Genomic DNA, 16,954 nt, shown 5'->3' with positions numbered 1-16,954 from the left:
AGGCCATTGTTTTGTTAGGTTTTTCTGTTTTGTTTTTTTTTCCCCAGCTGAATGCACACTAATGACACCCCATCCACACAGACGCCCACAAACGTAACATACCACGCACCACTCAAACTGAGATTAAGGTGTCACAGGGAATGTAGGAGCAGCCTTATTCTTGGGCTTTCAGAAACTGGAATATATTTATGAAACTAGGAAGTTATTCAGAATCCCACTTACTTCTATAAATAAGATGATCTTTCCCTCCTGCAAGACAGGTTAACCCCCCTCCTTATTGTTCTGCAATTAATTATCAGCAACTTTCTTACGGGACATCTTTTCTCTCTCACGGCTTCCTCTTGCTCATAGTTTCTGCTGCCTATTTTTTCTCTGAGTATCTTTCAGCTTCTGCAACTGACTAACTTTACGTATCCACATTTCAGTACTTTTAGAAAAAGGTCACATCCTGTAGGTAAGGCTGTCACGTCAGTCTGTCTCATCAGCTACTGACAATACTATAAATTGACTGCACCTGGGTCATAGTTCCAGCCCTGGCCCACCCAGCTGAAGCCTAGGTGGAGGGTCACATGGTACCAGGATGACATTGATGCAGGAAGTGCTGCTTACAAGGGGGTTGTAGAGTATGGCAGACTTGACAATAGGAATGTGAATTTCCTATTATCTGTTCAGTATTATGGCAGTTTGCCAGATGTCACTCTTATATTTATTCTCCTCTTGGTCCAAAATAATAGGAGTTTTGTCTGGGCACACGGTTACCCAGCTGATGACATTTCCCAGACTTCCGCTAGGGGTGGCCATGTGACCATATTCTGACTATAAAGTTGTGGGCAGAAGTTGTGTATGCAGCTTCTGGGTTGTGTCTTTAAAATGAGAAAAATGTGCCTCCTTCTTTGCTGGCTGCTCATGGGAATAATGATGGAAGCTGGAGCAGCTGTCATCCACATCAGTGTGGAAACTGCACATTGGCAAACCAACATGGTCGATGGATCCTGGGACCCAGCATCCAGGGGCACCAACTTGTCTTGGTTTGTCCAGGACTTTCCAAGTTTTAGCGTGAAAACTTGCAAGTCCTGGACAAACTGGGGCATTCGGCATCCCCACACCATCGAGCCATTGCACTAACTCTGGACTGTGAGAAAGAGCAAAAAACAAGCAAAAAACAAAAACCCACACCCCTTCCATCTTGACTAAGCCACTGTCCTGGGGGTTTCCTTATTTATATCACCATATCCTGTCTGTAATGAATACGAATCTGAAGAGGCTGTTTGGCCATTGCTCAGCCTGAGGTCTGACGTCCCTCCACTGCACTGCCAGCTCCGACGTCTGGTCTTCCGTGTTTGGGTTCCAGACTCTCATCACAGAGGCTCCTGGGCTGGGGCTGAGACCTGATGGCCCTGATGGGCTCTACCCCGATCCCTCCCCTTGGATTTCTCCTTCCTTTTCGGAATAAGAAGTGACTTTTTGAAACCTGTCGACTAGTCCATGCTAACTCCCCTACATAAATGCACAAAAATGCATATGTACACACACAAGTACACACACACACACACGCACACACACGCACACACACGCACACACACACGCACACACACACGTTCTCCCCCCGTATCCCCTTCTCCCCTTGCTTGACACTCAGCCTTTTAGAGGGAGCATTTGTGTAGAAGCCAGAGTGGATTCAAGGGTGAAATAGATTTCTTTTTCTTTTTTAAACCACACAGTACATGTCCTTGCCAGAAAAATTAGAAAACAGAGTTGGGTTTCCTCAACTTTTTTTTAAGGCAAAATAAATGGGAGCAATACAACTCAGTAGAATTTAATTCTCTCTGGCAGCTCAAATGACAGCACTCTCAGATCGAAGGACACTTGAGCTGCTCTGATTCTCTGGTGGGGGTGGGGAGTGAGCTTCTTGGGAGCAGAGCAGTTCAGAGCAGACAAGATACAGTTTTGCAAAGACAGCGTCGGCAGGAGTCAGCGACCCTCTGTATTTCTGAGTTTTTTCAGGAAAGCCCCAGTTTCTGTCCCTACCTTCTGTACCTAAGAACCATCGGAAAAACCCCAAACTTTCAATGGTTTGAGCTCAACTACGTTTTCTACAATGCTTCTTGTTCCCCAAAGCACCCCTAAAAGCTGTGGTCGCGACACGGGTATGGTTTGGATTCAGGTAATACGCGGGGCCAGATTTCGATTGCTCCGTAGACGTGCTGCAGGACTGCCTATGTGGATACTTTCAGGGTGTCCAAAGGTTGTGGGTCGAGTAAAATATTTTTTCCATTTTCCATGTATCCTGAAAAGTTTAACCTGTGTGGGGAACCCAATATGTTCTTTTCTTTAACGACGTCTTTGAAATTTATATTCTTCATGGATAGTGGACATTTTTGCTACTTCTTTTAAATCATAAAAGCAATTCACCACTTTTAGGAATAGGAGAAAATAAATAATTGTAAGCTAAAAGGAAAGAGTAAACTGGAAATAGATCCTGAGTTCCTACCACCCCCAGAAAATATTGTTAATATTTTGGCCTACGATTTTTTACTTTTTAGCACTATTGTATTATACGCATTTCTGTATCACACATATAAGTGAATTTCTGGTCTTTTAAGAAATAGAAGGACACAATTTGCATCAGATTGGTTTGGGGAGTAAATCTCCTTTGGGGGCAGGAGGTGAACATATGGACCTACGAAGGGGTAAAGTGAGGCCAGCCATAGGGTGACAAAGAGAGTGTGCCCTTATGGCGACCATCTCACCAGGTTCTTCTGTGTGGTACAGTTTATATGAGCTCCGGGAGGCTTTAATTAAGTCAATCCGTCAATGCTTTCACTTTAATTAAATTTTTAAATGACATAAAAATACACCCTGGTGAGGTGAAAACCCAGTTATAAAATGAAATCTAGCTAGGATTTGCTTCAAAATAAATTTAGGGTTTGGGGGTGCAGAGTGGATATAGATGAAATGAGATTGCCCATGAGCTGATAATTATTGAAGCTGGATAATAGATATGGAGGGGGGTTATTATACTATTTATTCTATTTTCTTTGGCATAGGTTTGACATTTTTCATAATAAAAAGTTAAAACAGACAACCATTAAGCCCAGGAACTGGTTCATGATGAAAATTGAACTTAGGCTCTTCCATCTACTTATTTCTGAGACTTCTCTTCTTGAAAGTACCACTGCCGTGGCCAGTGTATTAGTCACGTAAAATTAATCATCATGACCACATGGCGAACACCCATGAGCTCTTTCTAACCACAATGCATCCTTAGCAAAGATCGTGAGAGTTAGGATGACGCAGATGGGCAGGAGGGAAGCAGCAACCTCAGCCCTTGTCACGGGATTCTGGTAGTTACACAGATTTGTGTTGATTTTGCATTCTAAACAATGTGGTCTTCAGGCAAATTATTCAATCTCCCTGAGCTTCCATTTCCAAATCAGTGAAATGGAGATAATTCTCTGACTTCATAGCATAGAAATAAATAAAATGACACATAAAAAAGACTATATACAATTCTTGAATCATTATGTTGTTCTCCTGAAATTAATATAATGTTATGGCAATTATACCTCAATAAAAAAAAATAAATTAAAAAGAATTACTTGGCGGTGTGCCTGACCCACAGCTGATGGCTAGCATTCATTCCCTTCCCTTCTCCAGAGTTCTGATGAAATCTGAAAGATCTTTGCCTTCCTAGACTTACAAAAGAGTTAGGAAAATATCGTGTTCATGTGATATTTTGTAACAGGATGAGAAAAAAATGACTAGAAAACCTGGTATCGGTATTCCTCTTAGGAAAGGAACTATCTTAATTGGGAAAATGAATTTGATGCCTCATTGTGGGTGAAATATGACAGTCCAAGAATATGGCTTGGCTGAAGGCAAATCAGAGATGGCAAACTCTCTGGGCTGCCCATTGTATAATTTTTAGTTGCCCCCCCCCTTTTTTTTTTTTTTTGCTTTCTTATACACTCTACTTCTCTAAGCATTCTGTAACATGTTTCACACACATATGCTTTTGTGTGGTGGGTGGTATTTTTGTAAATGAAAGACAGGAGCAGGAATCCATAGCTTGATCACCTCCCAAGAGAGGAGGGACTATGCAAGCACAGGTGACTTTGCAGACCCAGCATCCTTAAGCCGGAAGCATGAGGTTGAAGTTGTGGGAAATGCATGAATTCTTTTGAGGAGGTTCTGGTTTGAGGGTTCAAGGTGAAATATAGATTAAAAACAAAAAAAAAAGTCAAGCAAGTGACCAAGATACTTTTTGTGCTAAGTGGCAAATAAGTAAATGACTTTGAGAGGAAATGACTTAGAACAAGGAAATGACTTAGAGAGAGATGGCTTCTTTAGAGCAGTCAGTGGAATTACAGAGGAGATGGAGCATGACCAGAGCCTGGAAGTCCCTTATAAGTCAGGCTGGTACAAGACAAGAGTGTCTTAAAAAACGACATACTTTTCCTGTCCTAAAGAAAGTAGGGCCATTTGTTTATAACCTAGACCTCACATATTTCCCAAAGATATTTGTGCACCTAAGAGACACACGCCTATGTAAACATGAGGAAATTCAAGATAAAAAAGAATTAAAAAACCATAAAGAAAAAGCAATGAGATCGTTCTTCTGGGAACAAGGGAAGACGCGGATATGGCATTTGAGCCTTCTGGTAACCCCGGGAAGCAGGGGTCACGGAGTATTCCACAGTCGATAAAGGGAGTTAAACCCACTTAGGAGAGCACAGGTTCCAGAAGCTTCTTCCAGGGTGTGTTTTCATCTCTGTTCTGTAAGCGCCCCAGCTCTGTAAAACCCCAGCTCTGAAAGCCCATGCCATCAATATTTCAGAAGACACAGAAAGGCTCTTATGAAGGTGAGTGAGAAAGGGAGTTATACTGACAAATTACGACATGACTATGACAGATAATTAGTCTTAAAAATTCTTTAGATCTGCATAATGTACCTGAAGCCAAGGGTCTCCATAAAACATGAAAATAAGCACCGATTATGAATCAGTAAATAGAAGAACAATACGAATTATCATCGAATATGAACACAATTAAAATGAATTAGTCATAAATATTAAAATGAAGGCCACGGATACGTGGGTTTATTATTTGCACTAAAATGTGAATAATTATAGCACTTTATCTTAAGCCATCAAACAATTTTTTTTCAGTGTGCTTCAGATACTGGCTGTATAACCTGAGATGTCTAAATCATAAAATAGAATTCTAGCCCAAATGATTTAAACAGTGATGTAAAACTAAACACCGAGTTCCTTTATACCCAAGAGTTTATAAATGCCTAAACAGAATTGAGTTTATGAAAAAAATAAGATTGAAAAATTTTTTTATTTTCATGGATGAGTTCTCTACAGGAATGGAGGTGGGGCAAGAAAAGCTTCATCTGTTGCTGAGTGCTGGCTGGCATACACCTCTGCCTGCTGACCGCCAGATGAGGAAGGCAGCTTCAAGGGCATAGTGTCCCAGAACAATCAAGCCCATCACTTACCCAGCACCCACCCTGTCGTAGGTCCTCGGATGTTTCATTGGTTTAATTGGTTTCATTGTTCGAAATAACCCAAGTCCCTGGCAATTAGATTCTTTATCTCTTCAGTCTTATCTCATGGCCTCTTTTATAAGTAAAAGGGGCAATATTATATAGAAGGAGAGGCAACCAGACAGAAAAAACACCTCTTTAAATTCTGGTGGCCTGGATTTCTGAAAAATTTCTGAACAATATGGAAATCCATTCTTAAAGTCCCAAGAGCTTTTGCAAACCACACAATCAAGTCGATCATGAAAACTACTAGCATCTGATGAGAAAGATGTCCAAGAAATCAACAGCTATTATTTATTAGGCACCAAATATATAATAGGCACTATGTCAATTGCTTAACCTGGAACTGGTGTAGACAAAAGATCTAATTGGTGACTCCCCACTGTCACGGAAAGTCCTTCCAGCCAGCCCTCAGCCTTTCAGTCTCAGTTCCCAGCTCCTGCCCCAAACTTTGTGTAATGCACCATCTAATGTGGAGTATGCTGTTCTGTCTTCCCAGCCATCCCAAATCTGACCAGTTCTTTGTTCATTAGGTCCCAGGCCACAGCCAGGAAAGTGTTTATCAGCCTCCCATGCAGAATCCCGTCCCCTGTGCTCCCAGGCTTTTGGTCCACAGCACTGCATTTGAGCTTCTGACCCAGAATTTAAAAGTTTGAAGTAACCTCAGAGATTAGTTATCAATGTAAGAAACGTCCAAACCTATAAAGAATTTTTGTAAGAGTTTATTTGAGCCAAATTGACAACTGTCAGGAAGCAAAATCTCAAGGGATTGAGAAAATACTCTGGAGAATGGCAGTTTTGCAGCTTATTTTATTAATTATTCATTCATTCATTCATTCATTCATTCATTTATTGTAATTCTTTACACCTACAGCACCTGGTCTTCCTAGGTGGTCTCCTATCTAAGTACTAACCAGGCCCAGCCCCTGCTTAGCTTCCAAGATCACATGGGATCGGGCTTGTTCAGGGTAGCATGGCCGCAGACTGCAGCTTATTTTATACATTTGACTCAAAGGAGGAGACGTAATAAGGGTTACATGAAAGCCATTGGTGGTAGATTAAGGGGGCAGGAGAAAGCAAAGCTGGGAAATCTCTGGAATGGATAAAAAATAAAATGAAGAGACACATAATTCTTTTACATTGGTGGGTACAGGAGAGTTAATAATTAACATTTACAGCACGTGGAAATGGTATGCGGGCAACAAGATGACAATGAGGGGTTCTATGGTCTCCTCCTCTGGTACCCTGTGCCTTGAGGGGTCTGGAAAAGAAGAGTACTCTGACATGTTAAAGGTATGTTATCTTAGATGCACAGAGACAACAGACAGGCTCACTTAAGGTAAAGACTGACCTTTTTCAAGGAAGCTACAGGCCAAGGACGTGACTACCAGCTGTGACCCTCTCAAGTTAGGAATTTTTATGTGCAGACCATCCTATGTGGTTACTTTTGGTCTCTGAGTTTGTAGGACCCACCACCAGGCCTCCCCTGAGCTTGTCAGGTATAGTATGTGGCCCCTTTTTCGTCCACAGAGTTCAATCTTTAATTTTCAGATGAAACATATGGGACCAGAGAGGATGAGGGAGCATGCTGGCCACAAGGCCAGCTGGGGGCAGCCTTGGGACATGGCTGTCCGGGTCTCCTGCTCTTTTTACTGCTCGATTTGATCTTTCTTTTGCTAATGATGACACTTGATAATTTATTGATGGGAACCGACACATGGGAGAGCCTATATGATCTGTAGCAACAGCCAGACGGTCTTTAATAAAACATTAATAAAGCAAGAGCAGATGGCATTAATAAAGTATTATACAAACATGTCCGAGAACCATCAAAAGAATTTTTTTTCTGGATTTCCTAAATATGGAGAATTTATCAGACAAGACATAAAAGAGGAAATCAACCTCTAAGTTGTGATCTGAGAAATATTTTTGATTCCTGTAGATATTTTGGATAATAAAAGATTTTAAATGTAATTCTATCCCAGATTTGTTAGCCCTACAATGGCTGTTTTCGTGACAATTTTAGAAGCAATGACAAAGCTTTAATAGAAACAGAAGGAAGCTCCTACAACTTCCTCCTTCTTTGAAAATCCAGCCCAAAACCAGGCTATCCCATTTTCCCACTTTCCTAGAAAAAAAAAGATTTCTGGAAGGCATAAAAAATGATATATTTTAATATCAGGACAACGGAAATCACTAGACTCATTGATGTAAGAAACATCCAAATCCGTAGAGAATTTTTATAAGAGCGTATTTGAGCCAAAACAATGGCAATGCCAGGAGAAAGATCTCAAAGGCTCCAGAGAATAGTAGTTTTGCAGCTTCTTTTATGCATTTGGAATTAAAGAGGGAACTTAAGGAAGATTGAAGAAAGCCAGTCAGGGGATTGGATTACAGGATAGTTAACAAGACTATGTGCTTTCTTGAGGGTGGTTGCAGTTTATTTCAAAGGTGTGCTAACCTAGATGCACAGAAACAGTGGTCAGGGCTCGCTAAAGGCATCGATAAACCTTTCACCAAAGAAATTATATGCCTGGCACGTGACTATTCACCATGACCTGCCCAGTTAGGAATTTATGATGAAATCACCTGTGAAGTTTACTTTCCACGAACCCCTTTTTTCATTCACAGACTTGATGGCAGGGCTAGTTGTAGGAGCCACTAAGTCCAGAGAACTTTTAAAAACAGAAAAAATAACCACCTGCTTTGAATGAGTGAATGTTAATTTATCTGAAAGTGAAAAGCTGGACTGTTTTTGAATCGTATTTAAATGTTTGGCTTCCTCCCAAACCTGTATCAGCTGTGCCAGATTTGTAAGCTGCTTCTCTAAGATTTAGAGATTTTTTTCTTCCGTGAAGTAGGGGTAGCCATACTCTTTGGAGTTGTACAAAGTTTCAATGAACTAATGTATATAAAGGACCATGCCGGACACAAATTGAGCATTCAAAAAATGTTGCTATGCTATCTAACTTGGTGCCCACTGTTCTAAGATGTAAGTAGCAAAGTTGAGAAATAATTAGTGGTTTCCTTTTTGTAACCCTTCCATATATGTTTCAACTTCCTGATCAAATCTTGCTATCCAGAAAGGCTCCACATCAACATTTATGGCCTTAATGTGATTCTTTACTGCAGTGTGATTTCCCTTGGGGATATTTACATTTCGAGCCTATTTCTGATTCTGGAATTGGAGACTAATCATTGCTGGCGAGAATGTCTGGCATTACCCTTGTGGGGGCAGGGCTTTTGGTGAAGAGGGAGAGATGAGAAACGAAAGACACTTCGAAGAGCTTTCAAGCATGCTTGTTCGCCTTACCTGGATCCTTCTCCGCAAATTTCTGATCACAGGCTAGTCTTTCCAGGATGCATTTTCTGACAACTTTCCCTCCCAAGTCAGAACTAGGGGGTCCTTTCAGCTTTTCCAGTAGGCCATTCCTCCAGTAGCTGCGAGCTTCTTAAGGGCAGGGAATGGTTTTATTCAGGTACATCGTGGGCACTCGATGATGTCTGTAAGATGAGAGGGAATTCCAAGGAACCTGAAACCAATAATGACAGCGACTATTTTCCAGTATCTACTGGGTGCCAGATTAATCACAGTAACCACGTGAGTTAGGTGTTATCAATTCTACTCTATGATGAGGAAACTGAGGCTTGGGTGAGTGATAACAGCAAGAAGGAGGTGGAAAGGGTTCTCAAACTTAGCGCTTGTGCAACTCCGAAACTGTGAAACAGCCAAGTCTTAATAAGCTGCCCCACACTGACACTGAGATTTGCTTGTTTGGTTGGTTTTTGGTGTTTGTATTAGTCTGGGTTCTCCAGAGAAACACAATCAATAGGATATATCTGTATAGATATAGAAAATTTCCTGGGAAAATTTTTCTGTGTATCTCTTTCTATAGATATACAGATAGAGATAGAGATACAGATAGATATATCCTATTGGTTCCGTTTGCTTCTACATATAGATTTCTAGATTATGTATCTATAAGGAGATTTATTTTAAGAATTGGGTCTCATGATTATGGAGGCCGAGGGTCCCACGATCTACCACCTAAGAGTTGGGAAACCAGGAAAGCCAGTGGTGTAATTCAGACTGTGTCTGAAGGCAGAGAACCATGAGTGCCAGTGTCGGAGGACAGGAGAAGACGGATGTCCCAACTCAGGCAGAGAGAGCAAATTCTCCCTTCCTGCACATTCTTTTTCTATTCAGGCTCTCAAGGGGTTGGATGATGCCTACCGCATTGGGGAGGGTATCTTCTTTACTCAGCCTACAGTTTCAAGTGCTGGTTTATTTCCAGAAACACCCTCATAGATGCACCCGGACATAATGTTTTATCAGCTATCTGGGCATCCCTTAGCCTAGTAAAGTTGACACATAAAATTAACTATCTCAGTACTGATGTTTTTCAGATGAGAACATTAGCGCAGGAAGATGGCTTTACTCTCAGAAAGCAAGCACACTTGAATTGCGATGTCCCTGTGTACCCACTTACTCCTGGCTGCTTAGATTCCTTTGAGAAACACAGCCTTGCAGTGAGATGATAGGTACAGTTCTTCTGGGGGGAAAAAAAATGAAACTTGAGAATTTCAAAGTATACTACCAGAAAAAAAAATTTCACCTCCACCAACAGTTTGAAAACAAAAGGAAAATCTCTCGTGGTGTCACAGGTGCCCAGAGGTGGCCTCAACTTCTAGAGCTGTTCGCTCTTCCATCAGTCAGACTTACAAATTTATTTCACCGGCACTCTTAGCAATCAGTCAAGATTGAGTCAGATGCCGAGATAATTTTTCCTCGCCAAATTGCTTTTTCTGTTGTAATTAGCCTTTTTAAAGACCTTACCAAACAACAAAAGTGTATATAATTCCCACTCTCCCCTGGCCAATTAAAATTCACCTAAGAAGTTTTATCAATAATAATCATTATTGATGGAAAATACCACTCTCAGCCACTCTATCACCTGTTTCTCCACGTTTTTTAGATATCCTTTAAACTAGGTTTTAAGAAAGTTTTATTTTTTAATACATGCATTCTATAATTTGGAAATAAATTATTTTAAACTAAAAACAGGTTAGCTGTCTGGGTTGCCCTAATTGGGATTCTTTATAAAAGCCCTGAACTTGGCCAACACTTTTTGTCCTCTAAAAGCATTTTGAAATTGAACCTGCTGCTGCTCTGAGAAACCCACTTCCTCTTCTTATCCTGGGCATGTGGTTAGGGGGACCACGTGACTGATATCTGGGCTAAGGAAGGTACACTACAGAGCCAGGCCCATGAAAGTCTCCCAAGAGGGAGCCTCCAGGTTCTTCGTGTCTCTGCCTCCTGGAGATGGCTGTGCCTGGGGAACCTTGGAAGACTGAAGTGGAGATGGCAAAGCCTCCACTAACCTGGTTCCTGAAGGAACAGAGATCGATCTCCTCCATACCTTCAATTGTTCACTGAGAACAAATGACCCACTATTATATTTGAGCCATTATAATTTGGGGATTTACTTGTTTTAGTAGTTAGCTTACCCTAACTGGCTTTCCTAGACCCAGACGCCTTTCCGTCTCCATCATGATAGATGCTCCCGCCAAGCCTTCCCGTGAACTTCTTACCCCTTATCCTTACTGTTTATCTGTCTGCCTTCCCAGATAGACTCCCAAGCTCTGTGAGGGCGTGGACCACATTTCCTTCACTCACCGTTATATCCTCAGTATCTAAAATGCCTGGCACAGAGTAGGTTTAATAAATGTTTGTTAAATTAACAAATTGTTGGATGCATGGACTTTGCCTTTCTCTGTGCTGGGTGTAGAAAAATTAGATGCTGAACAATCTTTTAGAATAATGGTAATGAGAAAAGCGCATACAGCTCTGAATCGTTACTCTTGGATGTTTCCATAAACCTGGCATCCGGTGGATAATTAGTGGTCTTCGTTGCAAACATCCTTAAAGCTGACAATGATATATGCTTCTGCATGAACAATGGATAAAAAAATAAAGGTGCTTTTACTAATTTTGTTTATTTAAAGAGAATTTCATTTTTAAAAAAAGTGTGGTCGATCGAAGATTTCTGGAAATTCTTTGCTGTTTTTCCATTGAGAGGTAGAATATAATTCCCCTCTCTGAATCTGGCCTTACTTCAACAACAGACTGCTGGGGAAGTTACAATCCACATCTTCAGGGGCTAAGTCATAGGAATTACAGCTTCTGCCTTCTTTCTTGGAACACTCCCTTTTGGAGCCCCGAGCCTCCAAATACAAAGTGTGACTTCTCTGAGACCACCATGATAAAGAGAACACATGTAGGGTGTTTGGTTGATAACCCCAGATAAGTGTTGCCTCCTAGCCATTCCTGCCAAGGCATTAGATATGTGGGTGAAGCTATGTTGGACCCAGCAGATTAGGCCATTCACTGGCTAAATTCCACTGGGCGATCCCAATCAATGCTGCACGGAACTGAAGAATCATTCAGCTGAGCCTTGCCCAAAGGCTTGACCTGCAAAATCATGAGATATAATGAAATGGTTATTGTTTCAAACCACTAAGTTTTAGGGTATGCAGTAAACAATAATTGGAACAAGAAATTACTTCCTTATTTGTCCAATAATATTTGCATAGAGACTTTTAATTTTGACCATTTTGTTGATCATTTGCTGGCCACCAAGTAAATTTCAGTTCTCCTTGCGTCTGTACCTGTAATTGAATAAGAGATGGTTGGGACACTGACAGAAACAGGTTATTAACTCTGGGTCATAGTTAACCCTCTGTAAAGCTTTTTATTTTAAAGCAATAATTGGTAATCTGCATTAGCAATACAGTCTCTGGTTTAAAAAAAAACACTTGAGATTCGGGAGGTAAATTAAATTGGTTTAAAAATATATATCAATGTATGCTAAATTTTATTTTAGTTTACGTTGGCAGCTATGTTCTGAGAAGCAGTCAATGTGGTAAAAGACAAATTATACATAGGTGAAAAATTTCAGGCTCAATTTAAAAGTGACATTATATGAAAAGTGATTATTAAAGAAAAGAATACTCACTTTTATTGAGGGCCTACTATGTGTTGAGTGCTTTTTATTCATCTTCTTTTTTAATCTCATGACAATGCTATAAGCAATTTTTAAATGGGAAGTAAAAATTTGCCTAAGGTCTCAGCTGGTAAGTGATGGTCTGGATTTGACTCAAATTTGACAGATCCAAAGCCTGTGTGCTTTCTTTCTGCAGAGGTGATTCATCTAAAAGAGTGAAGATCTCAAGTGACATCTAACTGTGGTTTTAAGTGCAAAAAAATTTTGCATTTCTCTGATGATTAGTGACAATGAATATCTTCACATGTCTATTGGCCATTTGTATGTCCTCTTTGGAGATGTCTATTAAGGTTTTCTGCCCATTTTTAAACTGAATTGTTTGTTTCAAATAGGTACTAAACTTATTGGGAGATCACTTCATAAATTATATAAATGTCTGACCACTATGTTATATACCTGAAACTAATATAACATTGAATTTCAACTATAATTGAAAAATAAAAATTAACAAAAAAGAATGCAGGTCTCTCCAAAAGTGGCTCCCAAAGAAATAGGAAGTTACGGCAGCCATGCAGAGCTGGTTCATAAAAATGTTAATTTATGAAATATACCCATTAATGAATTTAATCAATTTTTGCTGACCTTTACAAATTGCTTACTTGGTAAGATTCCGGGGCTAGGTAAGGAATAGATAACTCCCCATCAAGGCGTTTCTGAAGTTCTGTAACTGGAAACATACATAATTTATATAATGAACCGTTTTTAAAGCAAATACTTGTCATCCTTATGACCAACTCCAGTTTATCTCCTATGAGATTCTGTTTCCTTATAGCTTCACTTTCTTACAGGGAAGATATCCACAATGGAGTAAGATGATCGGTGGGTGGTTTTCTTTTTATTTACTTACCTTCCTAGTTGAGCAAAAAGTTCCCATGTTGTATTTGTTCATATAAATTTACAGATGCTTTTATTTCCTAATTATAAACATAACTATTCAAAAATACAACAGAAAAGTAGACTGTTAGAATTACTCAGTCATAAAAAATGAAATCTTTCCACTTGAGACAATATGGATGGACCTAGAGGGTATTATACTAAGTGAAATAAATCAGACAGAAAAAGACAAACACCATATGATTTTACTTTTATGTGGAACTTAAAAAAACAAAGTAAATGAACAAACAATACAGAAATCAACTCACAGATTAACTGATGGTTGCCAGATGGGAGGAGGGTTGGGAGGGGGACTGAAAAAGGTGAAGGGATTAAGAAGAACAAATTGTCAGTTACAAAATACACAGGGATATAAAGTACAGCATAGAGAATATTTTCAATAATATTGTAATAGCTACGTATAGTGCCAGGTGGGTACTAGACTTATCAAGGGGATCACTTCATAAATTATATAAATGTCTGACCACTATGTTATATACCTGAAACTAATATAACATTGAATTTCAACTATAATTGAAAAATAAAAATTAACAAAAAAGAATGCAGGTCTCTCCAAAAGTGGCTCCCAAAGAAATAGGAAGTTACGGCAGCCATGCAGAGCTGGTTCATAAAAATGTTAATTTATGAAATATACCCATTAATGAATTTAATCAATTTTTGCTGACCTTTACAAATTGCTTACTTGGTAAGATTCCGGGGCTAGGTAAGGAATAGATAACTCCCCATCAAGGCGTTTCTGAAGTTCTGTAACTGGAAACATACATAATTTATATAATGAACCGTTTTTAAAGCAAATACTTGTCATCCTTATGACCAACTCCAGTTTATCTCCTATGAGATTCTGTTTCCTTATAGCTTCACTTTCTTACAGGGAAGATATCCACAATGGAGTAAGATGATCGGTGGGTGGTTTTCTTTTTATTTACTTACCTTCCTAGTTGAGCAAAAAGTTCCCATGTTGTATTTGTTCATATAAATTTACAGATGCTTTTATTTCCTAATTATAAACATAACTATTCAAAAATACAACAGAAAAGTAGACTGTCAGTTAGGGCTTTGCCAGAATCCTCCTGATCCCCCCGCCATGGGACAGGGAGAGCAGTCCTGGTAAAAAGGAGGGAGGGGAGGGGAGGGGAGGGAGGAGAGGGGAAGAAAGGGAGGGGAACCCTCTTACACACAATTCATCTCTGCCTCCCAACACACACAGGTGTGTCAAACATTGCTTGGTGGTGTGACTCTTGTGGTGCTTCTTATTTTTGCTCTGGAGAATCTGTACTGTTTGGTGGTTTAAAAGCTGGGATGGTGTCAAATGATCCAGATTTAAATCTTGGTTTTTTCTCTTCCCAGATGGATGGGCTTCCCAGCTTGTGACTCGGTTTACTCGTTTGTAACTTGGACTTCCAACTGGTTTCTGTGAGGATTAAATGAGCCAATCAGTGCATGTGATATACTCAGAACCATGCTTGGCAACAGTTAATCAAAAGTGCCATATAAATATTAGCTGCTGTTCATATTACTATCTTCCTCAAGCATTTAATTGAAAGGCAATGAGTAGGCCAAAAGACTGATGGAATTTGAAGCTACTGAATAACTTGTACCAAAAAGTTCACGTCATCTGTTACAAGTGGTAACCTATGCAGACAGAGGACCGGGGCTTGTGGGGCGGGAACCTCATGAACATTCTGTTTATGAGACTGTTCTTAAGATTAATGTCTTATGTCAGGAGGCAATAATATTTGATTACAAGCCAGAGTCATCACTATATGATTCAATCAAGATAGAGAACCAATAGCCTAGATGAAATGTCTCTTGAAAAGCCAGGACAGTGATTCTTTGTTTCTTCTAATACCTAATCCCTTTGTCAAGGCAGGAGACCTAAAGGAGGCCACCACCCTCAATAGTTTCTACCCACTCACTCATCCGACAACCATTAATTATGCACCTGCCTTGTGCCAGGCACTGCTAAGATGAGTAAGACCCTACGATCTAGTTCGAGAAACAAACAAGAAGATGCATTAGTTCAACATTTTTTTACTCTCTACCATGCATTGGGTACTATGGTAGGTGATGGGTATAGTGAACAAAGCGGACAAAAGACCCTGCCCTTATGGAGCTGACATTTCAGGGAAGAGGAAAATACAATAATACACAAAATTAGTATGATAAGTATAGTCTATCAGTTGGTGATCAGAGCAAAGGAGAAAAATAAAAGCAGGTGCCTGTGGGTTGGTGGACTGGCTGAACTTTTAATTTGAATACAGATGGTCTCCAATTTACGCTGGTTCAACTTAGCATTTTTCAACTCTTTGATGGTGCAAAAGCAGTATGCATTCAGTAGGTTGATTTATACCTAGGGATATGCCAACCAGCCACAGCTCCCAGTCAGCCATGCCATTACCAGGGTAGACAACCAGTACTCTGCAATGTATTCACTGTGTTAGATGATTTTGCTCAACTGCAGGCTAATGTAAGTGTTCTGAGCATGTTTAAGCGAAGCTATGATATTCAGTAGGTTGGAAAGCAATATGCATTCAGTAGGTTGATTTATACCTAGGGATATGCCAACCAGCCACAGCTCCCAGTCAGCCATGCCATTACCAGGGTAGACAACCAGTACTCTGCAATGTATTCACTGTGTTAGATGATTTTGCTCAACTGTAGGCTAATGTAAGTGTTCTGAGCATGTTTAAGCTAAGCTATGATATTCAGTAGGTTGAGTGTCTTAAATGCATTTTTGACTTAGGATATTTTTAACTTATGCTGGGTTTATCTGGATGTAACTCCGTGTTAAGCTGAGGTGCATCTGTAGTCAGTGATGGCTTTACTGAGATAAGGAAATGGGGTAACTGTAATTTAGGGATATGCCCAGAGCATATGGGAGCCCAAGAGAAAGCCCTGCGTCTTCCCCCGCCTTGAAGTCAGCAACAAAACTTATACTACCGAGTAAATTCTCAGAGGGCATAAATTTTATTTTCCCTCCTTCATTCTTCTCAGCCTAGCAGAGCTGCTCAGAGATGATTTCTAAATACTGACTGAAGGGAAATAGTGTTCAAGTCAGTCTATCAGCAAGCAATATTTTTGGCACCAACTATGCTCAAACTCACTCATTCGGCATTAACTAAGCACCCTGGTATGTGAGAGGTGCTGGATTCTGCCCTCAAGGAATTTAGAATAGTTACATGGATTATGAATAAGCGTCAGGATTAAGTGTGGACACAGTCACACCACATATCGGGACATTCCCAGGCACGGGCACAAGGGGCTGTCCCACAGGCTAGAGCGGCCTCGGACGGCCCCAGTGGGACCCTGAAGCCACAGGGCCAGTCCACGCCCCACCGTTGTTGGCGGGTCCCGGCGGTGCACTCAGACCCACGGCGCTGGGGAGAGCCCTGGGGCGCGCCCTGGGGCGCAAGCGACCGGCTCCGGGGCAGTCCCAGGAAGAAAG

At 40.5% G+C, this 16,954-nt stretch overlaps 1 long non-coding RNA gene and 1 pseudogene across 3 annotated transcripts in view; both read right to left on the bottom strand.

Annotated features, from left to right (window-relative positions):
• Window positions 1-6,416: 6,416 nt before the first annotated feature.
• Window positions 6,417-6,536, bottom strand: LOC112479857 (annotated as a pseudogene).
• Window positions 6,537-11,529: 4,993 nt separating this feature from the next.
• Window positions 11,530-16,954, bottom strand: part of LOC107195687 — an 11,975-nt gene continuing 6,550 nt past the window's right edge. Inside the window, exons 2-4 of one of the 3 annotated variants that reach the window (XR_001516890.2) lie at window positions 14,688-14,920; window positions 12,116-12,220; window positions 11,530-12,023 (exon numbers count right to left, since the gene is read on the bottom strand). This is a non-coding gene — a long non-coding RNA (uncharacterized LOC107195687). Of the gene's footprint in view, window positions 12,024-12,115; window positions 12,221-14,172; window positions 14,260-14,687; window positions 14,921-16,954 lie in introns of those variants that run through there. The other 2 variants (XR_003046345.1, XR_003046346.1) reach the window with 2 other exon arrangements.

This window comes from Pteropus alecto, unplaced genomic scaffold (genome assembly GCF_000325575.1).
Source record: "Pteropus alecto unplaced genomic scaffold, ASM32557v1 scaffold21, whole genome shotgun sequence".
Classification (NCBI taxonomy): Eukaryota; Metazoa; Chordata; class Mammalia; order Chiroptera; family Pteropodidae; genus Pteropus; species Pteropus alecto.
This window is presented reverse-complemented; position numbering and strand designations above follow the sequence as displayed.